At 31.1% G+C, this 14,988-nt stretch overlaps 1 long non-coding RNA gene across 1 annotated transcript; it reads left to right on the plus strand.

The window, feature by feature from the left end:
• Positions 1-9,176: 9,176 nt before the first annotated feature.
• On the plus strand, positions 9,177-11,919 carry LOC127010927 (uncharacterized). The gene is made up of 3 exons (XR_007763848.1): positions 9,177-9,500; positions 9,626-9,676; positions 11,907-11,919. It is a non-coding gene; the product is annotated as an uncharacterized LOC127010927 (long non-coding RNA).
• The last annotated feature ends 3,069 nt before the right edge of the window (positions 11,920-14,988 follow it).

Consider the following 14,988-nt stretch of genomic DNA (forward strand, 5'->3'; position numbering starts at 1 on the left):
AAACGTCGCCGACGAGAATTGTATACAAGAAGGCGAGTTGGCCAGTTCTTTTTACTTGTGACATAAATTAAAACTTGTTTGTGGTAGTAATTTGAACATTTATTTTTCCTCCGCAGAACGAACCACAGAAGGAGTAGTGGCGAACATACACAAGGACCAACATTTAATTAAGGTGAGTGGACCAAATTTAAATGTGCATGTTTATCTAAGTGAAAGAAGCTAAAAGAGAAACAAACGGACAAATAATTCAATCTCTAATAAATAAATGCTTACTTAAACTACGCTAAAAAGACACAAAAAAAAAACACAAAGTGTACACCAATATGAAACAAAAAAAAGTAATGCTTAAATCCACAAACACATACATATGCGTACATATTTACATAAACACAAAAATGACTAGAAAATAAATACCGCGAATTCCTTCAAATAATAAGTTTTGTGGATTTGCAGTGTCGACAATATAAAAGGGTAAAAACAATTTTTTTTATTGTATTACAAAATATTAAATTTAAAAAAATTAGAGTGTCCAGTTTTGGAGGACAATCTTTTCGGAAAATGGTCATCAAGAAAGTAAGTCAGGCACCCAAAAAATCTTTTAATTTTTTTTTCATTAATATTTGCCACAAATATGTTGACACAAATTAAAAATGCACGATTTTAAATTTGATCGATTCGGTCGATTCGGATTCGATAAAAAAAACAACTTTAGTCAAATAAAAAACATTAAAAGGAATTCATGACCAAAAGAGGAATTTGTCACGGCGGGTTCTGGTCGCAATTCTGTTAAATCGGGTTTCCCTGCCAAAAAGCTAACCTATTTGTGTAGCCAATAACCCAATCTAACGATCCACAGCAATTTCGGAAAGATCCAAAATTTGTATGTGGTTATCACAATTTTTGTGCAAAAAATTGACAATAAATTAAGAGTCCAGAATTTAAAGCGAATTAATGGGAAATGTAAATAGGAACCCAACGCGGCATATCACTCTTCATTTGGACAATTTGTGGCTTTGTTTTGTTTTGTTTTTTAAACTGAAAATTTACAACAAGAAGTTATTTATTGAAAATTAATTAATTAAAGCGTATTATTCTTCAAAAATTCGAATTAAAAAATCAAACCATTTTTTCTGCTTTCATCTGTACAATTCCTTTTCTTTTTTTCTTTGTGTTCATTTTTTGGCAGGCCGTTATTAGGCTGATTTACATATGTACATATTCAAATGCGCAGTACATAACGGGAATGTAACGTGTTTTTCTCCCCTCTCTCTATCGACCATACTATATCACTCTCAGCAGCTCTCTGACCCCGCTCTCTCTTATGATCTCTGTCACCCTCCCTCTCGCATCGTTTCACTCCCTTCTTCTCTTTCTGTGCTTGCTCTTTTAATATTGGTATCTCTTTCTTTGTGTTCACTCTCTGGCTCTAAATTCTTCTTTCCCACATCTCCGATTGAGTGGTGCTCATTAAGAGTGGTGTGTTCAATGGAGTCGGACGTCGCGGACGCAATGTTCTTTAGAAAAAGGTAAGTTGGCTAATTCTTGTTAATTCTTATCTTGCCATACAGCATGCCTAATTTTTTTGTTGTAACTGTATGTAAAAGAAAATATTATACGTACCTCTATCTAATGTCTTGCACCTATTTTTTCCCAGGTAAACGACTCTTAAGAGAAGTAGAAACACAAGGATCAACATAAAATTCAGGTAAGTGGACAAAAATGCACAAACTAGTTAAAAGTGCATTTTTTTTTTAAGTGAAAGAAATAAAAACAGCAAGAACCGGCCAAAATGCTCCATAATAAATGAATACATACATATACATAAGTGGACAAAATTTTTAAAAGCGCAAGTTTTTTTAAAGTGAAAAACAGCAAGAACGGGCCAAAATGTTTCTTAATAAATAAATACCTACATATACATAAGTTGACAAAATTGTCAAAAGTGCATGTTTTTTTTGAGTGAAATAAACAAAAGCAGCAAGAACGAATGAAAATGTTGTTATTTAATAAACAAATAAATACATACACATACATAAGACGACGAAAGTGTTCAAAGTGCAGGTTTTTTTAAGTAAAAAAAGAACACAAACAAAGAATATGTTGTTCTTTAATAAATAAATTCGTATATATCCACATATACATACATAAGTGGACAAAATTAGTTAAAAGTGCATGTTTTTTTAAGTGAATGGAACAAAAGCAGCAAGAACGGGTGAAAAAGTTGTTCTTTAAATTTAACACACATTTACAATATATTGAAACTACGCTAAAAATACCCAACAGAAAAAACTTAGAAAGGTAAATAACATATACGTATATACAAAACAAATCAAAAACAAATTTGTAAGTCCACAAACACATACATATTCATGTAGTTGTGGCCAGTACCACCGGTCATGGAAACATATACAAAGATATTTATATACCCACAAAAAAGAGTAGAAACTTACCGCGAATTCCTTTATTATCAGTTTTCTGGTTTTCAGTGTTTTGAAACAGTATTTTTCAAATAAAAAACAATAAAAGAGTTAAAAAATTTGTCGATTGGCTTAAACATATTAATTTAAATAAAGGTGTCATCAAAATCATCTCAACTTTGGCAATTTTTTATATGCTATAATATTTTTTGGTCAACATTTTTTTTGTACAAGAAACGAATTTTATTTACTGAAAATTAGCAGCAAGATGTTATGGGATGTATCTGGGAAAGATCCAATAGAAAATCAACTTCGGCAATTTTATAATATTTTTGTCACAATTTTTGGCAGAAAATTTACAAAAAATTAAGTGTCCAGATTAAACTGCGAATTGATTGACAATTTAAAAACGAACCCAACGCTCTATTTTAGCCTACATATGGACAATTTGTGGCTTTGTTTTGTACAAAAAACAAAAAAAATTTCACCAAAAACTAGCATGAAGAATTCATTGCGAAAACAGTAATTTTTCACTGCGGTTTTTTATCGCAATTCTGCTGAATCGGGTTTCCCTGCCAAAACGCTGACCTTTTTGTGCAGCCAATAACCCGAGCTAACGATCTACATACAACAATTTCGGAAAAATCCAAAAGAATCTAAACTTTGTCAGTTTTTTAATATTTTATAATTTTATCTGCCACAATTTTTTGGCAAGAAATCTACGCGCTATGTCACTCTTCATTTGGACAATTTGTGGCTTTGTTTTGCACAATAAACAAATTTTTTAAAACTGAAAATTTACATCAAGAAATTATTTATTAAAAATTATTAATTAACTAAAGCGTATTATTCTTCAAAAATTGGAATTAAAAAAACGTTTAATCTGTTTTCATCTGTACAATTCTTTTTCGTGTTCATTCTTTTGGCAGGCCGTTATTAGGGTGCTTTACATATGTACATTTTTAAATGCGCAGTACATAACGGGAATGTAACGTGTTTTTCCTACACCCTCTCTTTCGCCATTATCCCATCACTCTCAGCAGCTCTCCGACCTCTCCCTCCTCTCATCCACTCGGCTGGGTGTCAAATGACTTGCAGAAAAAAAATTGTTAATTTGAATAAAATTAAAATGTAATAAAAATAAAAGAAATACTGTTAAAATACCATGCATCTATTAGGCATTTTCTTTTTATTTATAGTTATTTATTTTTTGATAATTTATAATAATAATCTGCATTTACTAATTATTTCCTATATAAATAATAATAAATTATTTCCTCTTTAATAATAACAATAACCATTATAAGTTAATCTGCTCCTTCAATACAGTAATTTTTGTTCCTATTTTTTTTTATTTTTGTTACATATTATTCATAACTAATGAATTATTCATTATTTGTTAGTTGTTTTCCAAATATAATAATCTAGGCATTCATACTACGCATTTTTGGCTCAGTGCAGCAATTCTGAGAGAGCGTTGGCGGCCATCTTTTCTTTCGCTCTCTCTAACTCTCCTATTTACCAGACTCTGAGCAGTGCTCATTAAAACGTCGCCGACGAGAATTGTATACAAGAAGGCGAGGGAAAGAACTGGCCAATTCTTTTTACTTTTGACATAAATTAAAACTTGTTTGTGGTAGTAATTTGTACATTTATCTAATTTAGTACATTTCTTTTTCCTCAGGTGAACGAACCACAGAAGGAGTAGTGGCGAACATACACAAGGACCAACATTTAATTTAGGTGAGTTGACCAAATTTAAATGTGCATGTTTATCTAAGTGAAAGAAGCTAAAAGAGAAACAAACGGACAAATAATTCAATCTCTAATAAATAAATGCTTACTTAAACTACGCTAAAAAGACACAAAAAAAACACAAAGTGTACACCAATATGAAACAAAAAAAAGTAATGCTTAAATCCACAAACACATACATATGCGTACATATTTACATAAACACAAAAATGACTAGAAAATAAATACCGCGAATTCCTTCAAATAATAAGTTTTGTGGATTTGCATTGTCGACAATATAAAAGGGTAAAAACAATTTTTTTATTGTATTACAAAATATTAAATTTAAAAAAATTAGAGTGTCCAGTTTTGGAGGACAATCTTTTCGGAAAATGGTCATCAAGAAAGTAAGTCAGGCACCCAAAAAATCTTTTAATTTTTTTTTCATTAATATTTGCCACAAATATGTTGACACAAATTAAAAATGCACGATTTTAAATTTGATCGATTCGGTCGATTCGGATTCGATAAAAAAAACAACTTTAGTCAAATAAAAAACATTAAAAGGAATTCATGACCAAAAGAGGAATTTGTCACGGCGGGTTCTGGTCGCAATTCTGTTAAATCGGGTTTCCCTGCCAAAAAGCTAACCTATTTGTGTAGCCAATAACCCAATCTAACGATCCACAGCAATTTCGGAAAGATCCAAAATTTGTATGTGGTTATCACAATTTTTGTGCAAAAAATTGACAATAAATTAAGAGTCCAGAATTTAAAGCGAATTAATGGGAAATGTAAATAGGAACCCAACGCGGCATATCACTCTTCATTTGGACAATTTGTGGCTTTGTTTTGTTTTGTTTTTTAAACTGAAAATTTACAACAAGAAGTTATTTATTGGAAATTAATTAATTAAAGCGTATTATTCTTCAAAAATTCGAATTAAAAAATCAAACCATTTTTTCTGCTTTCATCTGTACAATTCCTTTCCTTTTTTTCTTCGTGTTCATTTTTTGGCAGGCCGTTATTAGGCTGATTTACATATGTACATATTCAAATGCGCAGTACATAACGGGAATGTAACGTGTTTTTCTCCCCTCTCTCTATCGACCATACTGTATCACTCTCAGCAGCTCTCTGACCCCGCTCTCTCTTATGATCTCTGTCACCCTCCCTCTCGCATCGTTTCACTCCCTTCTTCTCTTTCTGTGCTTGCTCTTTTAATATTGGTATCTCTTTCTTTGTGTTCACTCTCTGGCTCTAAATTCTTCTTTCCCACATCTCCGATTGAGTGGTGCTCATTAAGAGTGGTGTGTTCAATGGAGTCGGACGTCGCGGACGCAATGTTCTTTAGAAAAAGGTAAGTTGGCTAATTCTTGTTAATTCTTATCTTGCCATACAGCATGCCTAATTTTTTTGTTGTAACTGTATGTAAAAGAAAATATTATACGTACCTCTATCTAATGTCTTGCACCTATTTTTTCCCAGGTAAACGACTCTTAAGAGAAGTAGAAACACAAGGATCGACATAAAATTCAGGTAAGTGGACAAAAATGCACAAACTAGTTAAAAGTGCATTTTTTTTTTAAGTGAAAGAAATAAAAACAGCAAGAACCGGCCAAAATGCTCCATAATAAATGAATACATACATATACATAAGTGGACAAAATTTTTAAAAGCGCAAGTTTTTTTAAAGTGAAAAACAGCAAGAACGGGCCAAAATGTTTCTTAATAAATAAATACCTACATATACATAAGTTGACAAAATTGTCAAAAGTGCATGTTTTTTTTGAGTGAAATAAACAAAAGCAGCAAGAACGAATGAAAATGTTGTTATTTAATAAACAAATAAATACATACACATACATAAGACGACGAAAGTGTTCAAAGTGCAGGTTTTTTTAAGTAAAAAAAGAACACAAACAAAGAATATGTTGTTCTTTAATAAATAAATTCGTATATATCCACATATACATACATAAGTGGACAAAATTAGTTAAAAGTGCATGTTTTTTTAAGTGAATGGAACAAAAGCAGCAAGAACGGGTGAAAAAGTTGTTCTTTAAATTTAACACACATTTACAATATATTGAAACTACGCTAAAAATACCCAACAGAAAAAACTTAGAAAGGTAAATAACATATACGTATATACAAAACAAATCAAAAACAAATTCGTAAGTCCACAAACACATACATATTCATGTAGTTGTGGCCAGTACCACCGGTCATGGAAACATATACAAAGATATTTATATACCCACAAAAAAGAGTAGAAACTTACCGCGAATTCCTTTATTATCAGTTTTCTGGTTTTCAGTGTTTTGAAACAGTATTTTTCAAATAAAAAACAATAAAAGAGTTAAAAAATTTGTCGATTGGCTTAAACATATTAATTTAAATAAAGGTGTCATCAAAATCATCTCAACTTTGGCAATTTTTTATATGCTATAATATTTTTTGGTCAACATTTTTTTTGTACAAGAAACGAATTTTATTTACTGAAAATTAGCAGCAAGATGTTATGGGATGTATCTGGGAAAGATCCAATAGAAAATCAACTTCGGCAATTTTATAATATTTTTGTCACAATTTTTGGCAGAAAATTTACAAAAAATTAAGTGTCCAGATTAAACTGCGAATTGATTGACAATTTAAAAACGAACCCAACGCTCTATTTTAGCCTACATATGGACAATTTGTGGCTTTGTTTTGTACAAAAAACAAAAAAAATTTCACCAAAAACTAGCATGAAGAATTCATTGCGAAAACAGTAATTTTTCACTGCGGTTTTTTATCGCAATTCTGCTGAATCGGGTTTCCCTGCCAAAACGCTGACCTTTTTGTGCAGCCAATAACCCGAGCTAACGATCTACATACAACAATTTCGGAAAAATCCAAAAGAATCTAAACTTTGTCAGTTTTTTAATATTTTATAATTTTATCTGCCACAATTTTTTGGCAAGAAATCTACGCGCTATGTCACTCTTCATTTGGACAATTTGTGGCTTTGTTTTGCACAATAAACAAATTTTTTAAAACTGAAAATTTACATCAAGAAATTATTTATTAAAAATTATTAATTAACTAAAGCGTATTATTCTTCAAAAATTGGAATTAAAAAAACGTTTAATCTGTTTTCATCTGTACAATTCTTTTTCGTGTTCATTCTTTTGGCAGGCCGTTATTAGGGTGCTTTACATATGTACATTTTTAAATGCGCAGTACATAACGGGAATGTAACGTGTTTTTCCTACACCCTCTCTTTCGCCATTATCCCATCACTCTCAGCAGCTCTCCGACCTCTCCCTCCACTCATCCACTCGGCTGGGTGTCAAATGACTTGCAGAAAAAAAATTGTTAATTTGAATAAAATTAAAATGTAATAAAAATAAAAGAAATACTGTTAAAATACCATGCATCTATTAGGCATTTTCTTTTTATTTATAGTTATTTATTTTTTGATAATTTATAATAATAATCTGCATTTACTAATTATTTCCTATATAAATAATAATAAATTATTTCCTCTTTAATAATAACAATAACCATTATAAGTTAATCTGCTCCTTCAATACAGTAATTTTTGTTCCTATTTTTTTTTATTTTTGTTACATATTATTCATAACTAATGAATTATTCATTATTTGTTAGTTGTTTTCCAAATATAATAATCTAGGCATTCATACTACGCATTTTTGGCTCAGTGCAGCAATTCTGAGAGAGCGTTGGCGGCCATCTTTTCTTTCGCTCTCTCTAACTCTCCTATTTACCAGACTCTGAGCAGTGCTCATTAAAACGTCGCCGACGAGAATTGTATACAAGAAGGCGAGGGAAAGAACTGGCCAATTCTTTTTACTTTTGACATAAATTAAAACTTGTTTGTGGTAGTAATTTGTACATTTATCTAATTTAGTACATTTCTTTTTCCTCAGGTGAACGAACCACAGAAGGAGTAGTGGCGAACATACACAAGGACCAACATTTAATTTAGGTGAGTTGACCAAATTTAAATGTGCATGTTTATCTAAGTGAAAGAAGCTAAAAGAGAAACAAACGGACAAATAATTCAATCTCTAATAAATAAATGCTTACTTAAACTACGCTAAAAAGACACAAAAAAAACACAAAGTGTACACCAATATGAAACAAAAAAAAGTAATGCTTAAATCCACAAACACATACATATGCGTACATATCTACATAAACACAAAAATGACTAGAAAATAAATACCGCGAATTCCTTCAAATAATAAGTTTTGTGGATTTGCATTGTCGACAATATAAAAGGGTAAAAACAATTTTTTTATTGTATTACAAAATATTAAATTTAAAAAAATTAGAGTGTCCAGTTTTGGAGGACAATCTTTTCGGAAAATGGTCATCAAGAAAGTAAGTCAGGCACCCAAAAAATCTTTTAATTTTTTTTTCATTAATATTTGCCACAAATATGTAGACACAAATTAAAAATGCACGATTTTAAATTTGATCGATTCGGTCGATTCGGATTCGATAAAAAAACAACTTTAGTCAAATAAAAAACATTAAAAGGAATTCATGACCAAAAGAGGAATTTGTCACGGCGGGTTCTGGTCGCAATTCTGTTAAATCGGGTTTCCCTGCCAAAAAGCTAACCTATTTGTGTAGCCAATAACCCAATCTAACGATCCACAGCAATTTCGGAAAGATCCAAAATTTGTATGTGGTTATCACAATTTTTGTGCAAAAAATTGACAATAAATTAAGAGTCCAGAATTTAAAGCGAATTGATGGTAATGGTAATGTAAATAGGAACCCAACGCGGCATATCACTCTTCATTTGGACAATTTGTGGCTTTGTTTTGTTTTGTTTTTTAAACTGAAAATTTACAACAAGAAGTTATTTATTGAAAATTAATTAATTAAAGCGTATTATTCTTCAAAAATTCGAATTAAAAAATCAAACCATTTTTTCTGCTTTCATCTGTACAATTCCTTTTCTTTTTTTCTTTGTGTTCATTTTTTGGCAGGCCGTTATTAGGCTGATTTACATATGTACATATTCAAATGCGCAGTACATAACGGGAATGTAACGTGTTTTTCTCCCCTCTCTCTATCGACCATACTATATCACTCTCAGCAGCTCTCTGACCCCGCTCTCTCTTATGATCTCTGTCACCCTCCCTCTCGCATCGTTTCACTCCCTTCTTCTCTTTCTGTGCTTGCTCTTTTATTATTGGTATCTCTTTCTTTGTGTTCACTCTCTGGCTCTAAATTCTTCTTTCCCACATCTCCGATTGAGTGGTGCTCATTAAGAGCGGTGTGTTCAATGGAGTCGGACGTCGCGGACGCAATGTTCTTTAGAAAAAGGTAAGTTGGCTAATTCTTGTTAATTCTTGTCTTGCCATACAGCATGCCTGTTTTATTTGTTGTAACTGTATGTAAAAGAAAATATACGTACCTCTATCTAATGTCTTGCACCTATTTTTTCACAGGTAAACGACTCTTAAGAAAAGTAGAAACACAAGGATCAAAATTAAATTCAGGTAAGGGGACAAAAGTGCACAAACTAGTTAAAAGTTCATTTTTTTAAAGTGAAAGAAATAAAAACAGCAAGAACGGGCCAAAATGTTTCTTAATAAATAAATACCTACATATACATAGGTTGACAAAATTGTCAAAAGTGCATGTTTTTTTTGAGTGAAATAAACTAAAGCAGCAAGAACGAATGAAAATGTTGTTATTTAATAAACAAATAAATACATACACATACATAAGACGACGAAAGTGTTCAAAGTGCAGTTTTTTTTAAGTAAAAAAAGAACACAAACAAAGAATATGTTGTTCTTTAATAAATAAATTCGTATATATCCACATATACATACATAAGTGGACAAAATTAGTTAAAAGTGCATGTTTTTTTAAGTGAATGGAACAAAAGCAGCAAGAACGGGTGAAAAAGTTGTTCTTTAAATTTAACACACATTTACAATATATTCAAACTACGCTAAAAATACCCAACAGAAAAAACATAGAAAGGTAAATAACATATACGTATATACAAAACAAAACAAAAACAAATTCGTGAATCCACAAACACATACATATTCATGTAGTTGAATTACAAAAAATTATGTGCTCAGATTTTAATGCGAATTAATTGGGAATTTAAATACGAACCCAACGCGGTATGTCACTCTACGTATGGACAATTTGTGGCTTTGTATTTTACAAAAAAAGATTTTTTTTGACCGAAAATTAGCATCAAGATCTTATGGCCAAAACAGTAATTTTTCGATGCGCTTTTCGGCCGCAATTCTGCTAAATCTGGTTTCCCTGCCGAAAAGATGACCTTTTTGTGGTCAAAAATTTTTTTGTACAAGAAACGAATTTTATTTACTGAAAATTAGCAGCAAGATGTTATGTGATGTATCTGGGAAAGATCCGATAGAAAATCAACTTCGGCAATTTTTACATATTTTATAATATTTTTGTCACAATTTTTGGCAGAAAATTGACAAAAAATTAAGTGTCCAGATTTAAATGCGAATTGATTGACAATTTAAAAACGAACCCAACGCTCTATTTTAGCCTACATATGGACAATTTGTGGCTTTGTTTTGTACAAAAAACGATTTTTTCACCAAAAACTAGCATGAAGAATTCATTGCGAAAACAGTAATTTTTCACTGCGGTTTTTTATCGCAATTCTGCTGAATCGGGGTTCCCTGCCAATAACCCGAGCTAACGATCTACATACAGCAATTTCGGAAAAATCCAACAAAATCTAAACTTTGTCAATTTTTTTATATTTTGTAATTTTATCTGCCACAATTTTTTGGCAAGAAATCGACAGAAAATTAGGTGTCCACATTTTAATGCAAAATAATTAGAATTTAAATAAGAACCCAATTTGTGGCTTTGTTTTGCACAATAAACAAATTTTTTAAAACTGAAAATTTACATCAAGAAATTATTTATTAAAAATTATTAATTAATTAAAGCGTATTATTCTTCAAAAATTGGAATTAAAAAATCGTTTAATCTGTTTTCATCTGTACAATTCTTTTTCGTGTTCATTCTTTTGGCAGGCCGTTATTAGGGTGCTTTTCATATGTACATTTTTAAATGCGCAGTACATAACGGGAATGTAACGTGTTTTTCCTACACCCTCTCTTTCGCCATTACCCCATCGCTCTCAGCAGCTCTCCGACCTCTCCCTCCTCTCATCCACTCGGCTGGATGTCAAATGACTTGCAGAAAAAAAATTGTTAAAATACCATGCATCTATTAGGCATTTTCTTTTTATTTATAGTTATTTATTTTTTGATAATTTATAATAATATGCATTTACTAATTATTTCCTATATAAATAATAATAAATTATTTCCTCTTTAATAATAACAATAACCATTATAAGTTAATCTGCTCCTTCAATACAGTAATTTTTGTTCGTATTTTTTTTTTTATTTTTGTTACATATTATTCACAACCAATGAATTATTCATTATTTGTTAGTTGTTTTCAAATTATAATAATCTAAGCATTCATACTACGCATTTTTGGCTCAGTGCAGCAATTCTGAGAGAGCGTTGGCGGCCATCTTTTCTTTCGCTCTCTCTAACTCTCCTATTTACCAGACTCTGAGCAGTGCTCATTAAAACGTCGCCGACGAGAATTGTATACAAGAAGGCGAGTTGGCCAGTTCTTTTTACTTGTGACATAAATTAAAACTTGTTTGTGGTAGTAATTTGAACATTTATTTTTCCTCCGCAGAACGAACCACAGAAGGAGTAGTGGCGAACATACACAAGGACCAACATTTAATTAAGGTGAGTGGACCAAATTTAAATGTCCATGTTTATCTAAGTGAAAGAAGCTAAAAGAGAAACAAACGGACAAATAATTCAATCTTTAATAAATAAATGCTTACTTAAACTACGCTAAAAAGACACAAAAAAAAACACAAAGTGTACACCAATATGAAACAAAAAAAAGTAATGCTTAAATCCACAAACACATACATATGCGTACATATTTACATAAACACAAAAATGACTAGAAAATAAATACCGCGAATTCCTTCAAATAATAAGTTTTGTGGATTTGCAGTGTCGACAATATAAAAGGGTAAAAACAATTTTTTTTATTGTATTACAAAATATTAAATTTAAAAAAATTAGAGTGTCCAGTTTTGGAGGACAATCTTTTCGGAAAATGGTCATCAAGAAAGTAAGTCAGGCACCCAAAAAATCTTTTAATTTTTTTTTTCATTAATATTTGCCACAAGTATGTTGACACAAATTAAAAATGCACGATTTTAAATTTGATCGATTCGGTCGATTCGGATTCGATAAAAAAACAACTTTAGTCAAATAAAAAACATTAAAAGGAAGTCATGACCAAAAGAGGAATTTGTCACGGCGGGTTCTGGTCGCAATTCTGTTAAATCGGGTTTCCCTGCCAAAAAGCTAACCTATTTGTGTAGCCAATAACCCAATCTAACGATCCACAGCAATTTCGGAAAGATCCAAAATTTGTATGTGGTTATCACAATTTTTGTGCAAAAAATTGACAATAAATTAAGAGTCCAGAATTTAAAGCGAATTAATGGGAAATGTAAATAGGAACCCAACGCGGCATATCACTCTTCATTTGGACAATTTGTGGCTTTGTTTTGTTTTGTTTTTTAAACTGAAAATTTACAACAAGAAGTTATTTATTGGAAATTAATTAATTAAAGCGTATTATTCTTCAAAAATTCGAATTAAAAAATCAAACCATTTTTTCTGCTTTCATCTGTACAATTCCTTTTCTTTTTTTCTTCGTGTTCATTTTTTGGCAGGCCGTTATTAGGCTGATTTACATATGTACATATTCAAATGCGCAGTACATAACGGGAATGTAACGTGTTTTTCTCCCCTCTCTCTATCGACCATACTGTATCACTCTCAGCAGCTCTCTGACCCCGCTCTCTCTTATGATCTCTGTCACCCTCCCTCTCGCATCGTTTCACTCCCTTCTTCTCTTTCTGTGCTTGCTCTTTTAATATTGGTATCTCTTTCTTTGTGTTCACTCTCTGGCTATAAAATTCTTCTTTCCCACATCTCCGATTGAGTGGTGCTCATTAAGAGCGGTGTGTTCAATGGAGGCGGACGTCGCGGACGCAATGTTCTTTAGAAAAAGGTAAGTTGGCTAATTCTTGTTAATTCTTGCCTTGCCATACAGCATGCCTGTTTTATTTGTTGTAACTGTATGTAAAAGAAAATATACGTACCTCTATCTAATGTCTTGCACCTATTTTTTCACAGGTAAACGACTCTTAAGAAAAGTAGAAACACAAGGATCAAAATTAAATTCAGGTAAGTGGACAAAAGTGCACAAACTAGTTAAAAGTTCATTTTTTTAAAGTGAAAGAAATAAAAACAGCAAGAACGGGCCAAAATGTTTCTTAATAAATAAATACCTACATATACATAGGTTGACAAAATTGTCAAAAGTGCATGTTTTTTTTGAGTGAAATAAACTAAAGCAGCAAGAACGAATGAAAATGTTGTTATTTAATAAACAAATAAATACATACACATACATAAGACGACGAAAGTGTTCAAAGTGCAGTTTTTTTTAAGTAAAAAAAGAACACAAACAAAGAATATGTTGTTCTTTAATAAATAAATTCGTATATATCCACATATACATACATAAGTGGACAAAATTAGTTAAAAGTGCATGTTTTTTTAAGTGAATGGAACAAAAGCAGCAAGAACGGGTGAAAAAGTTGTTCTTTAAATTTAACACACATTTACAATATATTCAAACTACGCTAAAAATACCCAACAGAAAAAACATAGAAAGGTAAATAACATATACGTATATACAAAACAAAACAAAAACAAATTCGTGAATCCACAAACACATACATATTCATGTAGTTGAATTACAAAAAATTATGTGCTCAGATTTTAATGCGAATTAATTGGGAATTTAAATACGAACCCAACGCGGTATGTCACTCTACGTATGGACAATTTGTGGCTTTGTATTTTACAAAAAAAGATTTTTTTTGACCGAAAATTAGCATCAAGATCTTATGGCCAAAACAGTAATTTTTCGATGCGCTTTTCGGCCGCAATTCTGCTAAATCTGGTTTCCCTGCCGAAAAGATGACCTTTTTGTGGTCAAAAATTTTTTTGTACAAGAAACGAATTTTATTTACTGAAAATTAGCAGCAAGATGTTATGTGATGTATCTGGGAAAGATCCGATAGAAAATCAACTTCGGCAATTTTTACATATTTTATAATATTTTTGTCACAATTTTTGGCAGAAAATTGACAAAAAATTAAGTGTCCAGATTTAAATGCGAATTGATTGACAATTTAAAAACGAACCCAACGCTCTATTTTAGCCTACATATGGACAATTTGTGGCTTTGTTTTGTACAAAAAACGATTTTTTCACCAAAAACTAGCATGAAGAATTCATTGCGAAAACAGTAATTTTTCACTGCGGTTTTTTATCGCAATTCTGCTGAATCGGGGTTCCCTGCCAATAACCCGAGCTAACGATCTACATACAGCAATTTCGGAAAAATCCAACAAAATCTAAACTTTGTCAATTTTTTTATATTTTGTAATTTTATCTGCCACAATTTTTTGGCAAGAAATCGACAGAAAATTAGGTGTCCACATTTTAATGCAAAATAATTAGAATTTAAATAAGAACCCAATTTGTGACTTTGTTTTGCACAATAAACAAATTTTTTAAAACTGAAAATTTACATCAAGAAATTATTTATTAAAAATTATTAATTAATTAAAGCGTATTATTCTTCAAAAATTGGAATTAAAAAATCGTTT

The sequence above is a fragment of the Drosophila biarmipes genome, chromosome 3L (assembly GCF_025231255.1).
Source record: "Drosophila biarmipes strain raj3 chromosome 3L, RU_DBia_V1.1, whole genome shotgun sequence".
NCBI classification, from domain to species: domain Eukaryota; kingdom Metazoa; phylum Arthropoda; class Insecta; order Diptera; family Drosophilidae; genus Drosophila; species Drosophila biarmipes.